Raw genomic sequence first — 13545 nt, 5'->3', positions numbered from 1 at the left:
CCTGTGTTCCATCCAATAGCTGACTGTGAGCATCCACTTCTGTGTTTGCTAGGCCCCGGCATAGCCTCACAAGAGATAGCTATATCAGGCTCCTTTCAGCAAAATCTTGCTGGTGTATGCAATGCTGGTGTCAGTGTTTGGAGGCTGATTATGGGATGGATCCCTGGGTATGACAGTCTATAGATGGTCCATCCTTTCATCTCAGCTCCAAACTTTGTCTCTGTAACTCCTTCCATGGGTGTTTTGGTCGGCCATCATTGGAAAGAGAGGCCCCTTGGTCTTGCAAACTTTATATGCCTCAGTACCAGGGAATGCCAGGGCCAAGAAGTGGGAGTGGGTGGGTAGGGGAGTGGAGGTGGGGAGGGTCTGGGGGACTTTTGGGGTAGCATTTGAAATGTAAATGAAGAAAATACCTAATTAAAAAAAATAAATTAAAAAAATAGAGTTTTTCATACGATTGATTCTGATTTCAGTTTTCACTCCCTCAACCCATCCCAAATCATCTCACCTTCCACCCACCCAAATCCACACCCTTTCTCTCTTCCATTAGAAATCAAATGGGCATCTAAAATAATACAAACAAACCAGAAGAGTACAAAACAAACAAACAGAAAATAAGAGCCATGGGGGGGGGGGGAAGCTCAAGAAACACAAAAAGATGCAGACACACACACACACACACACACACACACACACACACACATTCCTATGGAAACACAAAACCAGAAACCATAATGTATAAGCAAAAGACCTCGACAGTTTTTTTTAATGCCCAGACAAAGCTTTATTAAACAAACAAACAAAAAATCTCCAAAAATACCATTGAATAATTTTTTTGTGTGTCAGCCACCTACTAAAAAGCATGGGACCTGCACATCCGTGTGGTTTGTATACGTGATGAGCCTCTATTGGCCAGAACTAATATCTTTCCTTTGTGAGCAGATATCAATTGGAGATAGCATCTGGGTTAGCTTAGCAATGGGAGCTTTTGGCCACTTCCTCTCTCGGCATCCAGCTCCTTTGCCCCATCTTAACCTTTCAGTGAGCTAAGGTTTATAGTTAGAAAATGCACATAAGTCCATTTTGAAGCTGGAACCTGCTTTGGATACAGGTTCCTCTTCCACCCTGACTGAGACATATAAAAACAAAGCCAAGGTCAGATGTCTGGAGTAAAGGGTGTCACGCGCATCATGTGGCTCTGGTGTTCTGATCGCCGTTGTGTAAAACCACTGTCACCAAAGATAACTCGCAGCATCCTCAAGCTCTTTCAAGGAAGACACTTCTGTTTCAGGAACACAAGTCCTCAGAGGTATAGAAGGCTACCTGACTTGGGCCAGAAACCTCAGGACGAGAATCTCCTATCAAACATAGATCTTTGTTGTGCAGATAAAACACAGTGGAAACCTGAACACAGCCACAGGTTTTTCAGCCATTGAATTTAAAAGCTTGGCATCGCTTCAGCTAAAATGTCAATAAAATTTCATTTTGCATCCCCCCCCCAAAGCAAATCAAGTAGGGCTGTGTCTCAGCAAATGAGAAATAGGGGGAAGATCTGTGTGAGTGCAGAACTAAAACCTATCGAAGTTTTTAAGGACGTTAGGAAATAAGCCATAGGTGAGACCCAAGCTGTTGCCATAGGTTAGATAAAAGCTTCTGGCGTCTTCTCAACCAAAAGATAGCAAATGTCACTCAAATAGCTTTGTCAAAACATAAGACAAATAGACATATATTTCAAAGAAACTAAGTTAAACACAGGATCGTTTATTTGTTAAGGATCTCAGTGTAATGAAGTCTTCTTCAGGATTTAGCCAAGCACATTGAAAGTAAGAAGGTTTGAAGAATATCTGTACTATATATTTTAGTTAAAAAGTTAAAAGAGCACTTGGCATGCTCTCTATTGGTTCATGGTGACTGCAATGAGAAGTCGACAGGAGTTGTGGCTTTTTAAGAACTGGAGGCGTGTTTTATCTTGAAGTAGCATCCCTGAACAGTCCGTTGAGATCATTCAACAAGATAGAATCTCAAACTGGGCTTAGCTGTTCACCTAAACTTTAAAAAAAAAAAAATCTCTAGAAACACCTTTTCTACTGCAGAGCATTGTGTAATCTTCTCCCAGTCCCAGGTGCCTCCCAACACAGCCCCAAGCAGCTTGTGACTGATCTAAGGGGTGTGGGTGCAGGCAGAATAGAAAAGGAACATAAAAAACCAGTCAGCACTACTGCACCCTTCATACTGGGAAGCTGTGTCGTAGAGATATGATAAGGTGGAGTGCGTACAAGAAACAAATGTTAAGTACTACTTACATTTTCCAAAAACAAATATCTCTACACACGGAGAATTTAAACATAGGCCCTGGGATAGTACACAAGGTGTTCAATGTTTTCCCTTTTATCGCTTGAGAATTTCATATAAGTGTATAACATTTTGAATGCATCCTCCCATACCTCCTACCACTTTCTCTCCCAATTTCTTGTACTCTTTTTAGCCCACTGAGGCCATTCAGTGCTGTCAGTATGTGCTTAGTGTCGATCATGAGTGAGGGCATCCCTGAAGCAAGCCGAAACTCTCCTTCACCATCTGCAACCAGAAGTCCGAAAGGTTCCTCAGCTGGGGGCAGGCCTTCATTGGCCCCAAATCATCCACAGTGAGGATTTTGGCTGATTTAATCCCCTGCAGGTCTTGTACATACATTCCCAGTTATTGACTTCATCTGTACAATAGCCCTGTCTTAGCCAGAAAATACTGTTTAGTCAAAGCCCTGAATGAACTCGGATTCCTAAAAATCTTCCCACCCACCTATCCTGCACCTGAGTGACTCTTACACATTACCAAGTCCTGCTGCAGCAGGAGTACAACCTTGGCTATCTCTGGAACACAGCCTCTTTGTGCTTTCAGAAAACACTTCCCAGAAGATGTCACCTCAACGATGCTGGTCTCTTCTTAATGAATACAGAAAATGTAGTACATTTACACAATGGAATACTACTCAGCTATTAAAAAGAATGAATTTATGAAATTTCTAGGCAAATGGATGGACCTGGAGGGCATCATCCTGAGTGAGGTAACCCAATCACAAAGGAACTCACACACTATGTACTCACTGATAAGTGGATATTAGCCCAGAAACTTAGGATAACCAAGATATAAGATACAATTTGCTAATCACATGAAACTCAAGAAGAACGAAGACCAAAGTGTGGACACTTTGCCCCTTCTTAGAATTGGGAACAAAACACCCATGGAAGGAGTTACAGAGACAAAGTTTGGAGCTGTGACGAAAGGATGGACCATCTAGAGACTGACATATCCGGGGGTCCATCCCATAATCAGCTTCCAAACGCTGACACCATTGCATACGCTAGCAAGATTTTGCTGAAAGAACCCAGATATAGCTGTCTCTTGTGAGGCTATGCCGGGGCCTAGCAAACACAGAAGTGGATGCTCACAGTCAGCTATTGGATGGATCACAGGGCCCCCAATGGAGGAGCTAGAGAAAGTACCCAAGGAGCTAAAGGGGTCTGCAATCCTATAGGTGGAACAACAATATGAACTAACCAGTAACCCCCGGAGCTCGTGTCTCTAGCTGCATATGTATCAGAAGATGGCCTAGTTGTCCATCAGTGGAAAGAGAGGCCCATTGGTCGTGCAAACTTTATATGCCTCAGTACAGGGGAACACCAGGGCAAAGAAGTGGGAGTGGGTGGGTGGGGGAGTGGGTGGGGGAGCGTGTGGGGGACTTTTGGGATAGCATTGGAAATGTAAATGAAATAAAATACCCAATAAAATAATTTAAAAAAAAAAAAGCAAGCTGAGCAAGCCAGGGAAGCAAGCCAGTAAGTAATATCTCTCCATGGCCTCTGCATCAGCTCCTGCTTCCTGACCTGCTTGAGTTCCAGTCCTGACTTCTTTTGGTGATGAACAGCAATTTGCAAATGTAAGCTGAATAAACCCTTTCCTCCCCAACTTGCTTCTTGGTCATGATATTTGTGCAGGAATAGAAACCCTGACTAAGACAAATTGGTACCGGCATAGTGGGGTATTCCTGTGACAACCTGACCGTGTTTTGGGGAGGACTGTGGAAGGACTTTGGAACTTTGGGCTAGAAGAGCCATTTGGCGTTAAGAGGTCTGTAGGATGTTGTGTAGGAGCTTGGAAGATAATATTGAGAACAGTGTAGAAGACAGAAGCCTGGCTTGTGAAATTTCAGAGGGAAGATTAAAGACTCTTATCAGAGCAGTTGCTATTTTGATTGTGAAGATTCTGTGGTTCTGGTTAGCTGGGGCTGAAGAATCAGCTGTGATTAACAAGATACCATAAATACTAAAGTGAAAACTATGCATTACTGGGACTCTTGATGCTGGTTAGCTGGAGCTAAGAAATTAGCAGTGATTAAGAAGAGACCAGCATCACTGAGGTGAGATCTTCTGGGAAGTGTCTTCTGAGAGCAAAGAGGCAGTGTTCCAGAGATAGCCAAGGTTGTACCTCGTGCTGCAGCAGGACTTGGTAATGTGTAAGAGTCACCCAGGTGGTACTGGTTTTGAAGGCATGAAGAGATCATGAAGAGCAGCTGAGACTCGGCACTGTGAGAGGCCATGGAAGGCCATTGGTGAAGGTGCAGCCTCAGTTGCAATTGATGGCCCAAGATTGAAGGGGCCATACAAAGGAATAGAGGCTTGGCACCATGCAGAGAGCCTATGAGAGGCTACTGATGAAGCCTAGTTACAGTGGAAGACGGCAGTGTTTTGGAGATGCCAGTACCATGAGATGACCACCAAGAACAGCAGCAGCAGTGGAGTACAAGTAACTGGGGCCTAGAAGACAAGGTGTGTGCTAAAAAGGGCAGGGTTGGAGAAGTGACCCAAGCCCTTGGAGGAGCCTAGAAGATCATGAATGGATCCCAGACATTGGATGGTTGGAGTTAGATTTTGCTTTTGATTGTGACGGTGCCCTGAAAATTTTCCATCTTGGAGTAAGAAGGTATTTTAGTGGAGCCCAGTTAAGATACTTGAGTTTTTAAAAGACTTTGAATTTTAAAATATACTGGATATTTTAAAGCGATTGAACTTGTCATATGTAAAAACTGTGGAACTTTTAAAGTTATTTAGATCTTGGGGACGAATAAGAAACTAAGGGTTGAGGCTTAATAGTGATGTGTTTGTGTGTCAAGTTGACAAGGGGTCAATTGTACTGGCTAGTTTTGTGTGTCAACTTGACACAGGTTGGAGTTATCACAGAGAAAGGAGCTTCTGGTGAGGAAATGTCTCCATGAGATCGAGCTGTAAAGCATTTTCTCAATTGGCGATCAGGGGAGAGCCCATTGTGGGTGGTGCCATCCCTGGGCTGGTAGTCTTGAGCAAGCCAGGGGAAACCAGCCAGTAAGTGACATCTCTCCATGGCCTCTGCATCAGCTTCTGCTTCCTGACCTGCTTGAGTTCCAATCCTAACTTCCTTTGGTGATGAACAGCAATATGGAAGTGTAAGCTGAATAAACCCTTTCCTCCCCAACTTGCTTCTTGGTCATGATGTTTGTGCAGGAATAGAAACCCTGACTAAGACAGGGTGTGAGATACCTGTCCCATTTTAAGGTGAAGTGCTCCAGAGTCTCCTGATCTTATCATGTTGACCAGTCAACAGAATATTGAATGTTCTAAGAATAAGATACCCTTATACACACATAAAATTGAAAGAACATGAATAGAATAGAATAGAATAGAATAGAATAGAATAGAATAGAATAGTAAGAATAGAAACAGAAAAAAAATGCCAAGTTATACAACTAGTATTGTAAACTAAGGTCATCTATAAGTATATTTGAAATCATAACTAATAATCCAGGGGAAATATAAATGCCCAAAATTGTCTGATAAAGGCAACCACTTATCAAAAATTAAGTTGAAAATATGTCAAATATTTTATTTTTATAATATATTTTTTCTTTTTTAATTAGGCATTTATTTCATTTACATTTCCAATGCTATCCCAAAAGTCCCCCACACCCTCCCCCACCCACTCCCACTTCTTGGCCCTGGTGTTCCCCTGTACTGGCGCATATAAAGTTTGCACGACCAATGGGTCTCTCTTTCCACTGATGGCCGACTAGGCTATCTTCTGATACATATGCAGCTAGAGACACGAGCTCTGGGGGGTGGTAGGGACTGGTTATTGTTGTTCCACCTATAGGGTTGCAGATACCCCCAGCTCCTTGGGTACTTTCTCTAGCTCCTCCATTGGGGGCCCTGTGATCCATCCAATTTATAATATATTTTTATTCACATTATATCCCAATTGAAGTGCCCTCCTGTCTCTCCTCCCAACACTGTCCTTATAAATCCCTCCCCCCATTAGTCCCTTCCCTTCTCCTCAGAGAAGGGGAAGCCCTTCTAGGGTACCACCCCAACCTGGGACAGTCTCGTCAAGACTAAGCACCTCCTCTCCCACTGAGGCCCAACCAGGCAGTCTAGGTGAGGGAAGGGAATCAAATGCTGGGCAGCAGTCAGAGTCAGCCCCTGCTACAGTTGTTAGAGATTCCACATGAAGACCAAGTTGTACATATGCTACAAATGAAAGGGATTAGGTCCAGCCCCTGCATGCTCTTTGGTTGATGGTTCAGTCTCCACGAGCCACCATAGGCCCAAGTTTGTTGACTCTGTAGGTCATCTTGTGGTATCCTTGTCCCCTCCAGTTTACCTAATTCTATATGTAACTCTTCCACAGGACACTCTAAGCTCCATCTGATGTTTAGTTATGGGTCTCTGCATCCATGTCCATCTACTGCTGGATGAGCCTCTCAGAAGACAGGTATGCCAGGTTTCAGTAATATGTCCCTTTCTGGGTCTGGGTTACCCCACTCAGGATGATATTCTCAAGTTCCATCCATTTGCCTGCAAAATTCATGATGTCTTTGTTTTAAATAGTTGAGTAGTATTCCATTGTATAGATGTACCACATTTTCTTTATCCATTCTTCAATTGAGGGAAGTCTAGGTGGTTTCCAGTTACTGGGTATTATGAATAAAGCTTCTGTGAACATAGTTGAGCAAGTGTCCCTGTGGTATAGTGGGGCATCCTTTGGGTATATACCAAGGAGTGGTATAGCTGAGTCTTGAGATAGAACTATTCCCAATTTTTTGAGAAACTGCCAAATTGACTTCTAACATAGTTGCACAAGTTTGCACTCACACCAGCAATGAAAGGGTGTTCCCCTTGTTCTATACCCTTGCCGGCATTGTGCTGTCACTTGAGTTTTTTATCTTAGCCATTTTGGCAGATATAAGTTGGAATCTCAGATTTGTTTTGATCTGTATTTCCCTGATGACGTTGAACATTTCTTTACGTGCTTCTCAAACATTTGAGATTCCTCTGTTGAGAATTGTCTGTTTAGATCTGTACTCCACTTTTTAATTGGGTTATTTGGTTTGTTGATGTCTAATTTCTTGAGTTCTTTAAATATTTTGGATATTTGTCCTCTGTTGGGTTTAGGGCTGGTGAAGATCTTTTTCCAGTCTGTAGGCTGCCATTTTGTCCTATTGATGGCATCCCTAGCCTTTGAAAACCTTTTCGGTTTCATGTGGTGCCACAGAATGTTTCAAACAACAGAAAGAAATACAGTAATAAAAATATTACAAATTGTGAGCATGCTTTGTGTGTGTGTGTGTGTGTGTGTGTGTGTGTGCAACCCAAAGTTTATTCTAGATATGAGTGACAAGAAGCCAACTGTTCATTTTTCTTGATAGTTACATGTCTTGATAGTCACATGATGAGTGAGCAATTAAAGCATTGGCACCTCCGTATATTTTATCTTACACATCACTGGTGAAATATCAAGAACCACTGTTCCCTGGAAAGCAGGTCCCGTGCAATTTCCACAGCAGCTGCGGCGCTCGCTGCACTGCATGCAATAGCCACAATAAGTTGACACTTGAATTTTAACTTCCAGAGTTGAATAGTGGCCCATCCGTTTCACATGTAAATCCAATATGTCTGGAAGGAGATTTTGATATCCGTGGAGATTTGCAGTGTATAGGGGTAAGAAATATGTGGAGATCTCTGTACCTGTCATGAACCTCAAACAACTCTAAGAATGAGTCTATTTATAACAGTTTTTGAATGAATAAATAGTCTTAGGATAACGAATCCACTCTCAAACTACAAAATCATGTCTGTCCTATCTTGGCCATAATTTGCTTGTACTTTTTGTCTTTTCCATATTTCTGCTCTCACAATCAAGGATCCAAGTTTTTGTGGGTTTTTTTATTGGTTATTTTATTTATTTACATTTCAAATGTTAACCCCCCCTTCCCAGTTTCCCCTCCATAAGCCCTCTTTCTCCTCCTCCCTCCCCCTGCCTCTATGAGGATGTTCCCCCACCCACCCACTCCTGCCTCAGAGCCCCAGTGTTACCCTATCCTGGGTCATCAAGGCTCCACAGGACCAAGGGGCTCCCCTCACAGTGATGCCCGATAAGGCAATCCCCTGCTACATATCCAGCTGGAGCCATGAATAGCCCCTGAGCACTCTTTGATTGGTGGTTTAGACCTTGGGAGCTGTGGGGGGTGGGGGGCGGTCTGGTAGGTCGATATTGTTCTTCCTATGAGCTTCAGCTCCTTCAGTCCTTGCCCTAACTTCCCCATTGGGGTCCGCATGCTCAGTTTAATGTTTGGCTGTGTACATCCACATCTGTATTGGTCAGGCTCTGGCAGAGCCTCTCAGGGGACAGTTTTATCAGGCTCCTGTCAGCAACCACTTCTTGGCATTAGCAATAGTGTCTGAGTTTGGTGTCAACTGATGGGATGGATCCCTAGGTGGGGTAGTCTCTGGATGGCCTTTCCTTCCGTTTCTGTTCCACTCTTTGTCCCTGCATTTCCTTTTGACAGCAGGAACTCTGGATTAATATTTTTGAGGTGGGTGGGTGGTCCCATCCCTCAACTGGGGACTGTGCCTATCTACTGGATATGATCTCTACAGGTTCTATCTCCCCTTTGTTGGATATTTCTGCCAATGTCCTCCCTGTTGGGTCCTGGGAACCTCTTGGGTCCCTGGCATCTGGGACTTCCTAGTGGTTACCCTCAGTTTCCCTTCCCCCACTGCCACACCTACTTTCAAATTCCTGACCTTCTGTACTTCTCCCGCATCTCCTCCCACCCAAGTTTTATAAAAGTAGATTTATCCCTGAAATCCAAGTCACAAACCCATACCTTCAGACTTGTCCTCTCATTTGTGGGAGTAATCCCCCTGGGCTTTAGTTCAATTATATATTCAAGTGCCTTTATATGCAGCAATTAAAGTTCTTCTGTGTTGATGGTGTTCCCTGCTGGGCACCATTAATTACTCTTAAATCCCAAGACACCATTGATCACTTCAAACCCAAGAAATTTTTATAGGAATTATGGACACACTAGTTTAAAAGATTAAAATTGTTCATCTCCAACTTTGGCAGTCCTTGTAAGTGCCAGTCTAAAGAAACAAACAGCATTGAGATTCCATGAAAATAGCTTCCTCATGTCTGCCACAGCATCAGGATGTGCCCCAGGGGTATAGGCCAATCTGACCAACCAAGTCCCAAAACAGACACTGAGATCGGGATGGAACAGTCCTGTCACAGGGTTTCATCCATGACCACACCCTGAGCTCCTGAGGCAGCATGCCGCTCTGGCATCTTTTGTTTTCTACTTTGGAGGCCCACACTGACGGGAACTACTATGCACAGCCTGGGAGAAGCCAGGCTGGGAAAGCAGAGGGTTAAGAGTTTTGTCTCTTCAGTGTTCCCAGAGGGAAAATAGAACAAAACCCATCTTCTTACTGGGAATTGTTGCACACCCACATTAAACTTAAAAGAAATAAAGTGTTATAACTCAAGGAGAGGAAAATTTCCCTGTGTCAGAGTGCAGTTTACTCCCTGTAGGGTTACAGAAGGAAATATGAATTCTATCTCCTACCGTGGGTCAATTACCCACAAAGTCCTGTGACTTTGTGTTGAGGGGAAACGGTGAGCTTTATGAGGACCTATGTACACTCGAGCCCACCCACAGTACCCAGAGTAAACGGTTCCTTCATTAACCTAAGGTCACACAGCTAGAACTCAGGAAAGAGAAAAGCCTAAATCCTAGCCCACTGCCTCCGGGTTTGTTTTTAAGTGTGCCTGCTATCTCACATAACTATCCCAAGCCTTCTGTGTCCTCTCCCAAGATATCTCCTGTCTCAAAAGTCTGTTTAAAGGGTTCATAACATTACCAATTTTTAGTATAGCATAGGGGCATGACTCCTTGGAAAAGTGCTTGCCTTAAAAGCATTGGGAACTAAGACTTACGTGCATGTATGTTTGTGTATTCATGTGCACATATGCTATTTTGTGAACATGTATGTATATGGAGTCCGGAGGACTTCTTTGGGTGTCATTTCTCGGGCATTCTCCATTTTTTAGAAATATTTTTTGGGGGCTAGAACTTCACTGTGTAGTCTATGCTGGCCTGGAATTTTCTCTGTGGATCAGAAATGGTGGTATATGCTTGCAATCCCAGGAGTTACTCAAGTCGATCCTTAGGAAGAGCTGTCCAGACAGCCTGGACTACTTGTCAAGCTCCAGGCCATTGAAAAACCCCGTCTCAAAAATAAAAGATGGATGTGACAGGCATGCTACATATGCTTTTAATCCCAGCACTCAGGAAGCAGGGACAGCCGGATCTCTGCGAGTTGTAGGCAAGCCTGGACCAAGAAAAGACAGAGGATGTCCGAAGGCATGATAAAAATATATCCTCCTCATGTATAAAATTCTCAAAGAATAAATAAAACAATGTTATTATATTTGCTTAAATGGTGTTAAAGACTAACCACCCTAAGGTAAAAAAATACAACTACAAAAAAAAAAAAAACATGGTAATTAGAAAATACAATTTTAGCCAGCCACAAGGAGAATCTCAAAAATACAATGTTGAAGAAAAAAAAAAAAAAACCTAGTGTGAAAAAAAAAATAGTGTGCACTCACTTAGGCAAAACTGACAAGTGAGCAAACTTCTAACTGTGCTTGTAGACCTACAGCATTCCCTGTGCTCAGAGGGGACACGGCTGCTTCAAAAAGGCAAAAGATCCAGTGTAAATAATACTGCCACCTCATGGTCTCAGATGTTTCAGCCCATGGTCTTCAGCTCCACTGACTCTGATGAGGCAGAAGAACAACATGGCGCCAATGTTAAAGGCAGAAGCTCCTAACCTCATACTGGCAGGAAACAAGAGCAAGGGAAAAGGTGACACTTTCCTACATGTCCCCTTCCACCTCTATGTCCTCTCCTTTCTATTGCCCTGCTGGAGAGCAGGTATCACCCAATCAGAGACTACGGAATTCTAGAGCTGTTGTTCACCACAATTATTTCCTTAAAAGCCTTCTTCTCCAAACTGACCACTCAGAACGATTGGTCCTTTGTCACGTACACCATAATGACACCATACTCTGTCACCACAACATTGAAAACCTCAAATGAGTCCTAGCTGGACTCCTGTGTGCCTAAAGAAAACAACCCTTTCATTGGACTTAACTTGAATTTGTGCCTTTCCCATCTCTGCCAAAGAGCCTATTCATGTTTTATAAGCATGAGATAGTTAATATGTGTACCAGGCACTATCCTGTACCATAACCCTCACATGATGACAAACTTTAATACCAGTCTATCATTTCAGGAGCAATAAAACTAATGCATTGAGTAGTTTGGCCTCAGGAGCCACTATGACTCACAACTGTATAGGGATTAAGCCAGAATCTTCCAACCTTACATCATGTTCTTACAATAACAGAGAATCATCATGTCAGCCTTAAATCAGGAATAGAAGTCAGCTAGTCACTCATGACATATAGATGTCAAGTCAATAAGCATGTTTATGTGCAGCACCCAACAGGTCTCTATGTGGAACCGTCTCTTCAGGTGCAATAAAAAACAAAGACAGAAGAAAAAGACACAAAACCAAAAAATATTCTAAGTGGTTTTCATTTTAGTCCAGTGGATAAAACATAAACAAATAATTCAAGATTTGAAAAATGAGCAATGTGTATGTGAATTAGCTACTATTACATAATAAATCAACCCAGGGCTGAGTACCTGGAAAAATTGTATTATCTCTCCTTATTCCAAAGAAGGTTCTGGCTGGCATTTGTCATTAGATTGCAGTTAGATGGTGGCTGGAGCAACAACAATGTTCTTTGTTTTGTCTCTCTGTGCAGCCTGCAGTTCTTCCGTATGGTTTGAGTGTCTTTACAATATGGGAGCCTCTCAGCAGTCAGGCTATCCACCAGGTAGCTCAAAATTTCTTCTTTCAGAACTTCTTTCAAGCCAGATACTTGCTTTTTTAGACCTATGTTCCTACTTTGGTTCCTTTTAATTGTCAATTTGACATAATGTAAAAATCACCAGAGATGAAAGTCTCAATGTAGGATTGCCTAGATCAGGCTGGCCTGTTGGCCTGTCTGTGGGGGATTTCTTGATTATGTTAATGTGGGAAAACCCAGGCCACTCTGGGTGGTGCTATCCCCTAGGCTGTATAAGAATGGAAAAAGTGAGTTGACTAGTAAGCATGTATGCATCTTTCTCTCTGCATATTAACCATGCATATGATGAAGCTAGCTGTTTTAAATCCCTTCCCCTCTTGGCTTGCTTGCATTGATAGAATTGAGATAACATAAGCCCTTTTTCCAGGGCATACTTCTCTTCTCCCTCTGGCAACTATGAGACAGTAAAATACCTACTTAATTACCAACAGGAGAGAGTGAAGCGTCATCTTTGTGTTTCCAGCCCGTAGCCCTTCATGCACATTTACCTAAGGCTCACTCAGTGAAAGTATTCAAGGGATGCTGAGACAACAAAGAACTCACAACCCAATCTTAGAATATGCCCAAAGACTAGGAAATAATTCAAAATAGTTGTCACTAACCATCCAAAAATATAAATGTCATTTTAAATAAAACTTCCAGTTCTTCTAGATGATGTTAATTATACATCCAGTAACAAATGTGAAAATATGGCCAAAACCCCTAAAAATCTGATGATTATTTCAATAAATTTCAGTTTATATAGCCAGAGCGTCATCTACATATTTATTTAAAAATAGCCCTCTCCTTTGTGGGTTCTATTACTGTTTACAGAGAGAATGCTACACTGAATACATGAACTTCATCTGACCACTTCTTGTCCCACCAGCTGAGGACCACACACCCATGCATCTTCCCTGGCTTGTAGTTAATACTTCAGACGCTTGCTCTCACAGAGCTGTGTGAGTAATTTCTATTAATAACAATGTTACTAGAAAGGAGTTATAGAATCTAAGTTTGCTCAACCCATCTGAGCAGATCCCTTGGATAAGCTATGCAAACACACTGAGCTTCAGTTTCTTTAGTTATAAAAACAGAAGGGCAATACCTCATGTATTTGATAAAACTTAATTCAAGTTGTATAATATCCTTCCTACCTAATCAGTGGTAAATAGTTTCCAGATGGTAGAAATGGGGAAAATCACTTAATTGGCTAAATTTATTGTCTCTGGCCACACAATCCTCTATGACTAG

The 13545-nt window shown here is 42.5% G+C and overlaps 1 long non-coding RNA gene across 1 annotated transcript; it reads left to right on the top strand.

Annotated features, from left to right (window-relative positions):
• The first annotated feature begins 4692 nt into the window (after window positions 1-4692).
• Window positions 4693-11929, top strand: Gm33354 (predicted gene, 33354). The gene is made up of 3 exons (NR_151518.1): window positions 4693-4977; window positions 6715-6798; window positions 11026-11929. It is a non-coding gene; the product is annotated as a predicted gene, 33354 (long non-coding RNA).
• Window positions 11930-13545: the final 1616 nt, after the last annotated feature.

This window comes from Mus musculus, chromosome 1 (genome assembly GCF_000001635.26).
Source record: "Mus musculus strain C57BL/6J chromosome 1, GRCm38.p6 C57BL/6J".
Lineage (NCBI taxonomy): Eukaryota > Metazoa > Chordata > Mammalia > Rodentia > Muridae > Mus > Mus musculus.
Note: the sequence above shows the minus strand (reverse complement) of the source record. Positions and strands in the feature narration are given on the sequence as shown.